At 49.1% G+C, this 15,741-nt stretch overlaps 1 protein-coding gene across 4 annotated transcripts in view; it reads right to left on the reverse strand.

Annotated features, from left to right (window-relative positions):
• The window catches only part of Bru3 (bruno 3), a 535,780-nt gene that overhangs the window by 388,931 nt on the left and 131,108 nt on the right, over positions 1–15,741 (reverse strand). For all 4 annotated transcript variants that reach the window (XM_070669981.1, XM_070669973.1, XM_070669976.1 and 1 more), the window contains exon 3: positions 9,059–9,204. The gene's annotated coding sequence lies outside the window, so the exon portion shown is untranslated. The remainder of the gene's footprint in view (positions 1–9,058; positions 9,205–15,741) is intronic.

A 15,741-nucleotide genomic window follows, 5' to 3' on the forward strand; every position in this document is an offset into this window, starting at 1 on the left:
GCTTAGGGCGAGGGCCACGCGAGCTTTGGAAATTCTCGCCGCGGCGGGTAGGACGGGGAGGGAGGGTTCGGTCGAGTGAGCGGCGCGATGGCGATGGCGATGGCGCGGGTAGGTAGGTTTACCGCGATAAATCACACGGTGCACCGACAAAAGGGGCCCCGACGAAAGGGTCGCCGCCATAAACGTATAAAGTAATTACGCGCCGTATCCGCGCGGTATAGCGCGGTGCCGACAGGCCATTCACGAGGACTCGCCCGAATTTCGCGCCCCGCATGTCCGACCGTACCTAGGCGCGCACAGCGAGGCAGGCCGAATGCGATTTTCATTCCCGCGAAACCGAAGCGTTCCCGTCTCACGCTACGGCGACGTGAATTAGGTTCCATCGCGCGCATTATCGAAACGCGTGTTCTCTATGAAGCGTTCGATGAAAGCCCCGGCTACCACTCTCCGTCGTCATAGATTTCATCGAATTAATCCTTCATTTTCCACCCAATTCTTTTTTTTCTTTTTTTTTTTTTTCTTTTTTACGGTACCGTCATTTTACTTCTTGTTCGTATTTTTTAAGAAATAATTATTTTAACTATAATAATTTCTGATCGCTCGCGTTGGTATTTTATTTATCGCGATTAATCTCGAGATTTTTTTTCCCTCTTACTTCCCGCGTTTCCGTACCTTCTTTTTCATTCGCGTATAAGCGGCGACTCAAGCATGTATTACGTCTGTCAAAATGCTCGGCGTTACCGGAAAAAAGGCGCGGGTATTCCGCTCCGTTCTTTCCGGTCAAGAGGTGCCTGCTAACTTTCCCGTGAAAGGAGCCTGAATTTATATACCTATAAATTTCTCGGTATACGGCTTGCTACACTGTAAGTTGGGAGTTAAGACACCGGGCGAGGCATCGTAACTGTTCCCGGTAAAATTAATAGTTTGTGATAAACAGAACTTACGCGAATTATTGTTCATGTAGATAAACCTGTTGTCGAAGGATTAATCGGCCCTTACGCGCTTAAGAAAAAAGCAATTTCATCGGCGGCATTGTCGTTATTAATTTCACGCTGTTGTTTAACCCGCCGCGGATCCTTGATATTCTCTAATGTTCCACAATCGAGAAAAATTACTCGCGCACGTGTAGCGCCCGCGTTCCTCTTATTAAGAAAGTTCTTCATTAGGAGAGCGTCGAACTGCCACGTTTCTTACGCCGCTGTTCTTCTTCCGCCGTTCGTTACGGGCGGAGATTGATGATCGCGAGGAAGCGTTTAAGCATAAAAAGCACCGCGGCTGCGCCGAAAAGAGAGGCCCTCCTATCGCGGCCCGTTAAATCGAGCGAAAAAAAATAAGAATACCTATGAGCTCCGCGGCGGACGGTCGAGAGCGGGTTTGCTTACTCGCAAAACGATATATTATGTATACGGAATAAATGGAATAGAGAAGAGCCCCGAGTCCTTCGTATCCAATAGAGCGAGCTAACGGCTTCTGCCATCGCGCGTATTACCCGCCGGCGTGGTCAACGTGTTCCGTTCCCTCCCGTCCTCCCTACGCCAGATAAGTTTTCGGACGGAAGACGTAGCTGGCTGGATAAACCCTCGAGACTTCCGGCGAAACTTCCTCGCGGGGTGCTCCGAAAATTTCTTTTCTTTTTTTTTTTCTTTCCCTCCCGACTGCATTCTGCCTCTACCGAGATAAACGAGATTAGCGAATCTCTTCGCGAATGATGCAAGAGTGACGTATAATGCGAGATTGATGTTCGCCGCCGTGAGAGCGATCGCGGCGCAAAAATAACAGCGACTCGCGGGCGGGTGTTTTTACACGAGCTTTTCCGCGAGAGACGAGTATCGGGCGGGATAAAGCAAAATAATAGGATGTAAAATTGGATTTTTCTACGGTAAATAACGCAGCCAGATGAAATGAAATGAAATGTTTTACAATTATACCGCGCGCGCAAACGCAAATGCATATCGGAGCCCGTGGGCAGTTTTTCACGACTCGCCCGGCGAAACTTGTAAAACGATCGGGTCGTCGAACAACATTCGGCGGCAGTTTTTGTAACGATAATACGCTGCGAGAGCGAAACATTTCTGCGCGCCATTGTCACAAACGCAACGCTTCACGATTGAAATGGCGCGTCCTCGACAAATCTGCGTTCCCTATGCGATGTTTTTTTCCGCATACCCTCAGGCTTTCTTTTTTTTTTTTTTTTTTTCTTTTTTTCTCTCTCTCTTTTTTGCACAACCATTTTGCGAAATAGAACGGAATTGCAATCGTCGTGCAACTTGGTAGAGCGACTGTACTGACGAAGTAACGGCTTGCGCTAAGTATCTCGGCATACACATCTCCACACCTTTCTGTCTTTCTCTCTCGCTTTCTTTCTCTTTCTCTCTTTTTTTCCTGTCGTTGCCCGAGCACTGAGAAGCTATCCACCTCGCCGTCCCTTTCTAAAAGTCCGCGGGGTGAGCTAAAATCGCGCGCTAGGCGGCCAAATGTATTTCTCGGAGGGCTTAATGCTGGTGAAAGTGGAGACGCGGCACAATGGAGATACGAGGATACCGAGGAAGAACTTGAGCGCGAGTCTGTCTGCGTGCGGGGATACGGACGAGAAGATACGTAAGCGGGGTGGGTGGGTTAGACGAAAGGAGATTGGGAGGGCGCAAGCGGGAGCACTCATTGTGTGCGAATACACTAAAACGCTCGACAGACACGTCGATTCGGTTCCACGTAGCGACGATACCGTCCGCAAAACGTTCGAGGGGGAGGGAAGAAACGCAGAAACTCGTTATCAGAAACGCCCTAAACTCGGTCCACTATCTTCGACTCGCGCGCGCGCTCGCGTTTCTCTTCGGAATATCGCACGGTGAAACTTCCGTTTCCTTCGCTTCTTGATTTATTAGATTTCGCGACGGACTAGGGTGATAGAACGAAAACAAAAAGGAACGTTCGCAAGAAGAAAGGAAAAGGTAAGAGCAGGCGGCAGGAAGCCAAGAGAAGCGCGCGCAGTGATCTCGAGGGCTGCAGAATCTCTCTTGGCCCTTCTTTCTCTTCCTCGGCACTTGCGGGTCTTTTTTCGTTCGATGCCTGCAAAGTTTTCCTGGCAGGTATCCTGCCTAGGGATCCCCGCCGGGTGCCCCGTCCGGACTCGCCCGCAAGAGTCCGGTATCATACCTACACCAACCTCGTTGCTCTGTCTCTAGCAGGGTCTTCTCTCACGTATACTTAGCTGTATCTCTTTCCGCTTTCCCGCGACTTGCTCCCGACTCCGTTCTCTTCTCTTTTCGGCGGCTACGGGCCGCTGTTTGTGCCGCCAGTGATGATAACGACGACGGTAGCGGTGGCGGCAGCTGGCGGCGGCGCGTCCCAGAACTTCGGAAACTCTAACGAAATCTCGGGCGAGGTGAATATTTTATGCGTAAATCAAATCCCGACGAGTGTATGTGTGTGAGAGAGAGAGAGAAAGAGAGTGAGATAGAGAAGATCCGTGGCACGGCGCGGCTAAATTCAATAATAGCGCAATGCCTCGCAAGCTTTTCGCAGCTATATCGTTTGTATCTGGTTTCTTTTTCTTATAGAATGTGCATGGTACTCTCTCTGTCTCTCTCTCTTTTCCTCCGAGCCTTTCGGCCTTTTCCTTTCTCGCGCTCATTCAATACCCCGTACCAAAAGTCTGATCCTTACTAGAAATATTCCATCGCGAGTATCTATCGACTATTGAATTTCTGTCGCGCGTGTTGCAACGACGCGCGCGTTATCGAGCCTATTTGCATCGTTGAATTCAATGCCGCACAACCACTCGGAGTTCCCCGATTGTTTCTTTTTTTTTTTTTTTTTTTGGGACGACAGAAAAACGGTGGGGCGCGTGGGCATTGTTTTTTTAATATCCGAGACCCATGGACGACGCGCAATTAACATACAACGTAACGCGGGGATCGCGATTCAAGAGAGATCGCAGAACGCGATCACGCCGGTCCGTAATAAAAAGACGCGCGTGCGTGCCTTGTTTCGGTACGAGATATCCGTTCCTTCCCTCGGATTTGAGCCCCCGAGGGTGGAATTCTCCTCCGCCAAACGCCTACACAATACGGCGATAAAACTCCGGGGCTCCCTTTCTCGTTCTCGACTTCTCGTACTGGGTTAAGGGGGAAAAGCGCGGTTCCCTGGGCGACCGAGCAACCCCATGACCAGGTACTCGGTCAAAGTAACGCCCTGCGGAAGGATCAAATATTCAGCGGCGTTTCTGCGTCGGGCGCTGCGCTGCGGATTCCGCCTTTATTTATTTGTTTGCGACGAGAGTAAGCCCTGCGCCACCGGACGGGACACCGGACGCGACTGCACGTGTGCGGGGGCCGCTCGGGGGAGGGCGGGAGGTATTTTTTTCTTATCCGGGAACGCCGCCAGCAACCTTTCACCCAGATACGATTCTGACCCAAAAAGTCACGCATTAAATTAATAAATTACGAGAGCTCGCTCCTATCTGTCTCTCCTGCCTGCTCCTCTTGGCTTCCGGCCGAATAGCGCGACTCTCGTGTTATCCTAGCGTTTCCTCCGCGCCGATCCCGTCTCACGCGTGCCTCACACTCGGACGTGTTCCGGTCGTCCTAGGCAATTTACATCGACGAAGTCGTTCCGGAATTATTTCTCATCACTCCCGTAAGCTACATTTCGATCCGCTGGAAAAATTCATATAAAGTCCCACGATTCCGCGCTATAGTTTAAACATTTTTAACAATATTTTTTGTACATATTCCTGGCGCGGTGATACATTTTTGTTCAAACCAGTTCGGGTTGTTCCGTGAAACAGTCGAGGCTAGGGAAACCCAGGCGGCTTTCAATTTTTAACTTTTTAACGAGATTGATGAGGCGTCACTTTTTTAACGAGCTTAACGCGAAGGAAACAACGGCTGCGCTCGCGGCAAAATGACGAGGAATAACATTTCGTACGTGCGTGCGTACTGGCGTTGAATTCGTCGCGTACACGAGGAAGGGCCGAAGATGCCGAATGAAAATTAGATATCTCGAAAGCGGGCGGCGTGCGCGAAACCGTGCTGGGAGCGCGTTAAAATGTCACAATGGCACGGCAGGTGCATTTACCGGCTCTCGCCGGTGCTTTGACGACAGTCGCCAGATAGCTCTTTCATCCGGTAATTAGCCAGAGAGCTCGGAGGAGTTATCACCTGGCGCGATCGTAGCCGTACACGCTCGTCTACCTGCTCGCCGAGTGCGCGAAATGAAGTGTCAAGGGGAAAGGGCTGCTCCCCGGCGCTCGGCGGGCTCGCGCCTTAATTAATTAACACCGCGTCGAATAATAATTATCGAAATGAAAGATTTTATCGGCGAGCTTATTTATTGGCACACGATGATATCGAGGTAACGTATAATCCGAACGACCCGGAGTTGCCGTTACGTTGTACGCGGCTGCGCCCCGCTCGTCGGCCGATAGCGATACTCCGCACGCTATCCTGCTAATTGATACGTAAATTAATTTGTCCGCGACCGGTCTCGTATTTATGGCTCTTAATTACGGCCCTTCGCATCGCGCTTCGCGGGGATCTCAGACGCGCGCGATGCTGCGAAAGGTGATCCTCCCAAAACGTATCCCAAGACTCGTTTCGACTCACTTTTTTCCGTTCTCTATTATCGTACGATGCGGACGCGAAGAATTTGTTTTATCGGAGCCTCTCTCTCGCCGCGGGCGAACGCACGGTAGCGGCAAGAAGGGCACCCGAGATAAATTACATTCCGTGAGGATTCAATCGAGTCGCGGTAATGCCCCGAGTTTGCGGGAGATCGCGCGAAACCGCGCTCGTACGTTCGAAAAGGGAAATAAAAACGATGGGTGCTGCTCGGCGCCCATGCACGAAGGGGAGGGTGGGAGGAAGGGGGGAACCCAGGCGGATAAAAAGGAAGGAAACGAAAGCGCGGCGCCGGGAAGCGATTTCGGATGAAGGGCAGGTCGATTCCGGACTCGTTAGGCCGGCACAAACCACAAGCGCCGGGGATGTTCCGCCAAATACGCGCAGACGAAATAGGATGTTTTCTCCCTCGTCCCTTCGCCTAGTGAATTTTTTTTCCCTCGATATTAAAGCACGAGCTAACGGGACCGCGCCGACCGGATCGGCGGCGACGCGGCGATCTGCTTGGTTAGGTACCTGGACTTCCGATAATTATGTGCCAATTAAATTTAACGACTGTCCATTATTCCGGTTCTACGGGCCTCCCGCGTTTGCCCTCCCGCTCTCCCCTTCCTCTCTTAATGCCGATTTCATCACCCTTCTTTCAGCGACGTGGCCGCCGGCGGCCGAATCGGCAACAACCGTCATTCGGATCGCAATCCAATTACTTTTTAATATCATCGGGGCGCGCCTGAAATCGAGCTGCCTTTGCGGAACGTCGCGCGACCACATTGTAAAACTACGAGAAGCTCCCGCTGGCAAATAAATGCTTCCGGGCTCGCTGCGCGTCCCTTTCTCGCATACGTCGTTGTTAGGAGCCATTTGCTCGCCACCGCTCGCTTGTCGCTATCAAATGGAATAAAGTGCCCGGCGACCAGTTCCGAGGGAAATGGGAAGTTTGGAACGTAATTTGCTGCGATCGATCACGTAACTCGAAGAAAATGGGGAAGAAAGTATAATAAATATTTTTGTCATATATTGCGCGCGTTTTCCCGTGTTTCGCCCAGCCGGTTTAATCGAACCGAAAACGTCGTATTGCATTTCGTCGTTCTTATCAAATCGCAATTATTAAAGCGCACGTTATTCCTTGCGTTATCATGACCGGGCGTCATATCGCGCAAAAAAAGAAAGAAGGAAAAAAAAGAAAAAGAAAAAATAGATACGTGAATATCTAGCATCCACGTTAAAGCATCCAATTTCATGCTGTCTACTCGTGTAATTGTTTTAAAAAGTATGTCTCTCTTTCTTGCCCCTTCTCGGCTCGTCCTCGTTAAGAATTCAAGCGTTTCAACCGCAGATTAACCCGCCATCGGGCCAGTGTTTGCTACCGTTTTCCAAGCTCATTAAAAGAATGGGCCAAACATGTAGCGAGCTTTCAGCTTAATTATCATTACAGATGTAAAATATATTTAGAGAACAATATTTACACGTGTATAATTATCGACTCATTTACGTGCAATGGTGTTTGCATATCAGCGTGGCCGATTTGTTAGTTTCGTGAGGTGCTTCTATCGTATTAAAATTGCCATTTAACGGATGAATAGCCTAGGGAAAGATAGCTCGTTGTCAGAATATATATTGCCAGGCGCGAAAGGTAAAATAAAACTTCGCCCACGGTGGCCGAAAGCCTTCGATATTCAGAGACACGTTCGATAAGAAAATATGAACCGTGCATGCCGGAAGAAAAATACGATATGGCACGTACTATTCTCTAATCAAATGTCGATCATTCCTAAACATTCCGAGCGAGAAATGATTTTTTTTTTTTAGAAAAGTTTCGTCCGCGCGAGTAGTAAAAAAATCTAGCTTGGCCTGATGTAATATATTCTCGAGTGGAGATTCATCTAACAGCTATTCTGATTTCGCAGTTAAGATTAGATCGCGCGGATTAAATAGTATATTCCTTAATAGTAAAATATTCGGTACTAGCCGTATTTTGTGAAGCAAAGTATTTATTTGTGATATTCTAACTTGCGTCACGCCGTGATCGTATATTTTTTTCGCCGCGTACTGGTGTGGGTGCGTGCGTGTGTTTACATCTGACCGGCAGGTCCTCGCACTCTAACTTCGCAGGGTGCAGGACGCGCGGGCGGCGGGCGGCAAGAACTGGTTTGCCTGGCGAATTCGACAGCCGAGCGATCGTTGCGTAGGTCAAAATATAACAGTAGACTAGCACGCGGCGAAAAAAAACGTACAATATAACGGGTGGGCACTAGTTAGATAATAAAAAATAGCAAATACTTTTCCTTACAAATTATGACAAGCACCGAGTTAATTACTACAAAGAAATATTTTTAATCTGCGCGATCTTATCTGAGCGTTATATTTCTCGCTCAGTGCTGCAGTTTTACTAGACAGCCACGAGATAAATCATAAGTCGGAATACATGTCTAATACATGTCAGAACTATAAAAAAAATTTATTTATCATTCAAAACTCTCTTGTGCGCTTTGAAAGTTGCATCATGATCGATATCACGATACTGAAAATTCAAATGCATTACGTCGTATCATGCATATGTGATGACAGTCCCCTGTAAAATAGTAACAGCATGCTTAGTAAAAAAAAAAAAAAAATTAATACTTAGAGGCCTTACCATTCGTCTATTAATTAATAAATTCGGAGGTGCCGCCGGTGTGCACAGAAGATGACGGCAGGCAAGTTTGATATCGTAACTTCTAACATCAAGTTTAGGGATTCGCGTGGATGTAGGTAGGGTGTTCGTCGCCGAGACGGCGAATACAAGGAAGTCGGTAGGGGGTGGGCACCAACACAGAATGACCACTAAACACCTAACAACCAACAATAGCAGTCAACATTGAACATCGATAAACCAACGAAACTTAACCAACCACAAGTCACATTGTAACGGAATTCAGCGAACAGTGAAGACATAATCCACCAATACATATATGTGTGTGTGTCTGTACGTGTGCCGTGTGCTCCGTATCTGTATGCACGTATTGGTGTGACGAATGGATAAAAATGTATATATAGAATACAAAACGTATATATAATGTTAACATGACGCGTGGGTACATACGTGCATACGAGGAATGCCTCTGCCAAGCGCGACGTTAAACTGCCGTCGAGATAATTTTGCGCGAGATTTCGCGGGGATGCTGCGTGTATTAATATATGCCCCACCGAGTTCGACCTGATTGCCAATTAGACAGAGCACCCTCGAGTCCACGCTCGCCCAAAGGCGAGGGCGGATTTTTGAGCCTCACGTAACTTCCTCTCCCTCTTTCTCTCTCTCTCTCCCTTTTCTATGTTCCATCAAGACATCAACGAGAGGTAATAATTGTGTGGCACGATAAACGTAAAAGTGAGAGACACGTGTGTGTTAAAACTTAATGACACATCTTCAGAGACACCGAGTTAGGGGTATAGTGACGTACCACATTGAGTACATTGAGAACGTGGTTCGCGCGGACGACACTAGTAGTAGTAGTTGTTGTTACATTGTGTGTTGTGGTCGTGGCAAGAAGAAGAAGAGGTGGAGGAGGTGTGCGGCGCCCCCGGCCAGCCGGTCGCCCGTCACACCCTGAAACAGAATAATATTGTCACTCCCCTGCGAAGAAGCGCCGTCCCTACCGACTACCTTCTCTGCAAGTAGTTTAATATCATTTATTCATTAACTACATATTTTATATTTAACGGCTGTAACGCGAGACCGCCGCATCTTCATTCGCATCGCTCCGAGCGTAAAAATAATTTTTACGTAACGCGTAATTAATTTTCTAAACCGTTCAAAAAATAATTATTTTTATTTCGGTAATAAATTTCTAATTTTTCTACATCGCTGTCAGCTTTAGGAACAGATGCGATTAGTATTAGTTTCGTATAAAATTCGCTTTTAATGAATGGAGAACATGCAGGCAGCTGCAGAATCAGCATTTTCAGAAATCACAGTTAAATATGTAGATCCAACTTCGGCACTTAGAATGATCGAGGTACGTCGAAGTTAGTGTTACTTCGGAATTGAATTCTATCGTTGACGCGTCCGCCTTGACGTACATGAGACCGTCCTCACAGTGTCGATTTCGTTTGTTACGACTCGGTTTTATCGGACGGCTTCGATACTTCGCTCGCACGGAGTAGCGGCGCGAAGTCTCGCTGCTGTGTAGGAAATCGAAGCCGAAAAAAGGGACGAAGCTTTATATCGAGGAAAAGGGGATTTCGGATTTGCTGGACCGTGTCCACCTCCCCCCGTTGCATCGTTTACGTCTAACACGAGCGAACGGACGAGCACGCGCGCGTACTCGTACACGTGAAGGAAGGGCAGAAAGTTGGCGGAATGGCAGAGGAAGAGAGAAAGAGTGATGACGGTCAGTAGAGAGAAGGGAGGCTTAGAAACGGGAGCAGCGACCGGGATTTTAACGTCGAGCACACTCGTTTCGAGTCGATAGGTCCACTTCGGCTGGCTTGGGAAGCAGTCGACATGGTCCAACAACTTCCTCTCCGGTCCCCGTCTCGCGTCCCCCGCGGCTGCCATCGCGCACCCTTTCGTCCGTCTAGCCCGTCATCTTCGCGGCAGGAAACGGGGCGTGAGCGGATGGAAGTTTTCATACGTAGGGCGCTCACGCAACTGATAAAAACAACCGATCCCCCGACTCGGCTCTTGTTAGGAAACAACTACGGAGTTTCTTCAGCTCACTTGCCGAGGAGTGGCCGCTTGTCATGAAGTGATATTAACGATTTTTGCGCGACGGCCCTAGACGAGAGGCACGTCGCGGCAGCCGTCGTATTTTCGTAACGTAAATTGCGGAATTGTAATAACGCGGCGTCCAATCAAGCGTGAAACGCGAGGAGCAACGTCGGCGAATAAATTGCCCATGACGTAACAGACTCGTTCGTGAGATCTAGCACGTGTCTCATCGTCGTAAGAAGGATACGTACAAGGTTTATTTAACTCCAAAGGAGACCCCGGGCTCGCGGCGTAGATTCCAGTTGGCTGATAGCGAGATATTACGATTACCCCCCGAGTATTTAAGCAAAGACCGTAAAAATCCTCGCTCGTTGCGACGTAAGAAAATTAAATATTGTCGTAACGTGCCGCGGCATGAGTCGAGCGATAATAATCGTCCGCGTGATAAAATATATAAGAAAAGATATTTAATTAAATTAGACGCGCAGACTTTTACGTTAATTTTCGAGCTGCTGTATTTCCCGTTTATTTAAATCTAGAGGACCTCGAGTCCCGCTACGGCGAGCAGACAGGTGAACGCATATCGTGCGCGATTTAGGAGCGATCTGCTCAACTCCAAACACACGAGAGCGCGTTCTTTGTTCGATAACGGCAATTTATTTTTACCGACAATAATTAGATTCCTACAATATTCATAGCGCACCCTCCCGGCACCACTCGATCCTCCCTCTTACGAAGCTCTGGCAGTTAACCTCAGACAACCCCTTCGTCGCGATAATATACGGCCGCCCTTAAATTTTCCTTCCCCTCCGGCCATGCTTGCTCGGCCTATCTCACCCCGCGGAACGAGAGCGCGGTCTTCTTTCCGGAATATCCCCGGCCGGCCTGGCGATTATTATTGCTAGGTCAAATCAATTTTTTTTTCTTTCTTTATTTTTATTTTATTTTATTTTTTTTTTTTCGGAGATTACGTCGATGCGTGCGTAACAGATGCGTCGAGAGAGATCGTCGGTCGTTCGTGAAACGAGGCCAGATAAAACGAGATGAGATATGGCGCTCTCAAGTTTTCGTTGTCACGCGAAAAGACGTATATTTTTCGTCTTGAACGTATCAGTACGCGTTTATCTTTACCCCGCGTATGAATACTAATCGGTTATGCTAAAGTGACGTTGTGTATGCCAGGCGGAGGCGTTCGTACGGTAAAGCACATTTTCCGCGACGCAGTCGAGGGCACGCTCCCACGATCATGATCGTTACCTTAAGGGCAGGATGTGGAATTACTTAAGGAACGGTAGTACGCCGCGATAAAGTCTCACCGTGGGTCCGGTACGATCGCGGGGCGGCGGGAGGAAACGCCTCAAATCGTTTTACGAGGATAGTTTTAAAACGACTTTACGACAATGGCTCGGAATTTTGAAATAAATTTGCATCAGTTTTACTGCCCCTGATATACATAACTACCGGTGTTTGGCACTGATACTCACGCGGACGCGGGCCTGAACGGCCCAGACTAGCGGTGCTTCGGTCCTTACTGCCGATGATATATGGAGTACGTTTTTTCTCGAAAAAACGAAGGGACGCGTGTACTCTTTTTTTTATATATATATTTTTTTTTTAATGTTAAGACAATAGCTGCGAGACACGCGTTCGCGTAACATTATCGGCCCTCGAGAAGGGAAGCAAATCGCCCGGCGTAATCTGCGATATTCCGGCTTCGCGAGAGCTCACGGTTCTTATGCATGTATTATTATATTACCATTGGCAGTGGAATTTATTGTGATCGTTAAATATTCCGCGAAACTTACGCTCCTTGCCTCGGATTTATTCATAGCGGGAGTTTCTCTGACAGTTTTAAATAATTCTATTACTCCATAAAAGAAAGTACAATATATCCTCTCGGCGCTTTCGTTGAGCAATGCGGGCATGGAACGAGCTATGCACGGAGCGTAACGCGAACGAGTGCGTCACCGAGGCGGTACGTCACGCAGCGGCAGCGTCGGTTCGCAATTCGGCGGAACCGCGGCGTTCTCGGCCCGACCGATGGAACGCCGGACGAGAATTTCGAGCATCCACCGCGTCTTTATTAAGGTCGGCTCGTCTATTATTCACGGGAGAGAAAGAGAGAGAGGAGGAGAATGTGTGTGGGAGAGAAAGAGAGAGAGAGAGAGTAGCCGGGCATAGGCCATCCTGACAGTGTTCGGACTCACCGGCCGCATAAACACACCGGCGTCTCGCGCAGGAGGCTCATGCGCGCACACGGCCGTGTGTGCCACGCATTGCGGTTGTCAGCTCTAGTCAACGTGTAATTTACTAGCCCACCCCCTGCGACCCTTCGGCACGATGCAGATGCAGTCGCCGGTTTCGGTCGGCGTCTGCCCGGTCGCAGCAGCAACAACACAACCCCGTCAACAGCGACCGTCGTTACCGTTCCCGTTGCTGCTGCCGCGACTAGTTACGATGCAAATGGATAACGCCGCTGTACCGCCGTTCCTCTGACCACTCGGAGCCCGACGACCGCAGGGCCGCTATAAACCAGCGGAGTACGCACTACGTTCTCCCGAAACGGCCGGAACTTTCGAGCTGTCGCGCCGAGATGATCGTCGAGATTATCTACCGCTCTCGCGCGCGGGCATTTCCCTCGCGAAATATCGGCGAAACTTTTTCCTCGCCCGCGATAAATCCCGGTACCCGATTTTTGCCCTTACCCGTCTTCAATTTATATTCCCGCTTGACGCGTCACCGTCGGCCGTATATTACCGTCGTCGTCCGTGCAATTAGCGACATTCTCGGGGTCGCAATTTCCATTTTAAATATCGTGTCGCGATTAGTTCCGGCAAGCGGATGAATCTTAATCGCGCCTTTGATATTTTCATACCGCGAGACCGCGGCGCACGTCGTTGCCGGTATAAATCAACTCATCCATCCCTCTATCTGTTTGCCGCGAGCGGTGCGCGAACTCCGCTCGCTCTCTCCTTCGGAATCTCGCAAATGGCATGCTTCCTCTCGCACCGCACGCACCGCGCCGTGCAACGGCTCGGTCGAAATGTCGTTTGCCACGGGGAACCGGTCTCTTACGCTCGCAACCGTTCGTTACCGTTAGTTCCGCCTGACGTAGCGCGTTCGCAACGTAAACACGTACGTGTGCACGGCGCGGCGGAGAGAGGCCAGACGAGAGCGCGTTACGAAGGTGTGGCTGCTTTACCTTCTGCCATTCGTTACCTTTGCCGCGGGTGCACGCGCGCGTGGCCTCGTGGAGCAGCGCGGTTGTGCAAATAATAGGGGACCGACCGCCGCAACGCCGACCGTGGGACATTTCGCTCGCTTTCTTAGGCGTTCACGAGGCGCGATACGTGACTTAACTCGCGGCCCGTTAAATATCACACCGCGAAAACTAGCCGTCATCGTTTTACGGTCGACCTGCAAATCACTCCTCCTCCCCCCCAATCTCAGCGATCTCGCTCCTCCGTGAGCTTCTCCGCAGAACTCCGCCCTGGCGACTCTTATCTCTCTCTTTCTCTCGCTCTCGCCGGCGGAGAGAAGAAAATAGACCCGGCGCGCGCGCAATTAAAATAATTCGCGCCGCTTACGGCGGGAAAGTGTAACGACCAGCCAGAAGTTCGGAAGAGTTAATTTGTAAAACGGCCCATTCGGTGAAATTACGCGCCGGATCTTCCTTGTAAAACTTCCTCTCCCCCCCTTTTGAAAATTGCCGGGTCATCGAGCGTGTATTACTTGTACGCTCGCCGGCGAAGCGTCGTAATCTCGACACGGCACGGCCTTTAGAGCCCTTCCGCGACGAGCGGAAGGATTCATGACGTGTCTGGCAAGTATGAATGCATAAACCTCCTCCCCCTCCCCCGTTCGTGCCCGCTCGCCAATTTTCGTACATCGATGTATCGTGAAAGGAACGATCGTTGTAGATCGTAATGAATAGCTCGGGTAGAAATGCACTGGGTCAGGTGCAGGTACCAATGGAAGGATAGCTCGATGAATGTAGCGAGTGCAGCGCAGGGGTGGGGGTGGTGCAATCAGCGCGATGATAACCAGTATTACCGCGTCTACCCATCCCAGGCCGCCGATCTCCGCGGCGTAATTCCCGAGGGTTCTATTTGCGACGAGAACAAGCGGCCTGTATAACGGCAATTCGGGGGGATGATGTATTCAGTGTTATTTATTTCTAGCGATACCGGAGCCGAGAGATTGGCCGAGTGACAAAATAGAAATCAGTTCAGGAAGCTCGCGGATATTCGCGCTCTCAGTCAAGCCTTGTCCCTTCATCTGGTCCATTCATCGGGCATTTTATTTTCCGCGCAAAAAAAAATTGCGTCTCCCGCCGCGAAGCTCTCTTTAAAATGCACGCACTTGAGGACCGTTCGTTCTTTTTTCTTTTTTTTTTTTAATTTGTTTCTTTTTTTCTTTTTTAATTTGAGCTTTTCGAGTCGACACGATTAATTATTGCCGCTTAATTACGCTGCGATTACGTTTCTACTTTGGCCTAGCGGGAAGGTAAAGAGCCACGTTCGGTTATTTGCTTTTCACTCGCTTGCGCGTGCTTGGAAGATGGAAGCTTAAACTCGCGAGTGAGTTTTCATCGAGAGGAAAACTAAGGAAGACGCGACTAACAGCTGGATGGAACTTTCTCACTGCGTGGCATACAAAGTAAACTTACTAACGTTTTCTCTCACTCGCTAACCCGTTTCTCTCTCGCCGTCTTCGTCCTCCTTCTTTCGGATATTACCCTTTCCCGCGCTACGTAATATTTCCGCCTATTCATATCCATATATTCGCCTCGCTGTGTGCATGTGCGCGGAACCATTTTTCGCGTCCCTCGAAAGTAATACAACTCTCTACTCCAGCAGGCACTCTATTTATTTCCGTACAAATTTTAAGAGGCAAACGGAAACAATGATTTTTAATAATATCACGAACGTGTTCGCAAGCACGGAAGAGAAAAATCCTTTCTCGATTCTTTTTCTCGTATCTCCAAATTTATTTATCTCATAATTTAATGCGTTGAAAATGTGTGTTAAAAAAGAAATTTGCCGGCTTATCTTTGAAAATTGCACAGAATATTATTAGAAAGAAAAATTAGACTTTTTTTTTTTCTTCGTTAAAAATAAGTACCCATATTCGTAGGACTGTACAAGTCCCGTAGGGAGGAACGGGGGGCTCCTAATTAATTGTAGGACCGAAGACATCCCACAAATTTTCTACAATATGCCGCCATTAGTCACAAGCCGAATCGCGCGCTGCGGAAAGAGAAGTAGGTGACACGAATTTCCCGGAATTGCGCGCGCCCTATTGGTATCCCGGAGGGTAGTAACGCGAACAATTCGCCGTAAATGCGCATTTATTCCGGGGGGGCCGGCGTGGAAATCGGCGACGGCGTACCTAAAAGCCGGGGGTAAAACTTCGCCGGCAAGAAATTCATCG

This window comes from Cardiocondyla obscurior, linkage group LG20, assembly GCF_019399895.1.
Source record: "Cardiocondyla obscurior isolate alpha-2009 linkage group LG20, Cobs3.1, whole genome shotgun sequence".
Classification (NCBI taxonomy): Eukaryota; Metazoa; Arthropoda; class Insecta; order Hymenoptera; family Formicidae; genus Cardiocondyla; species Cardiocondyla obscurior.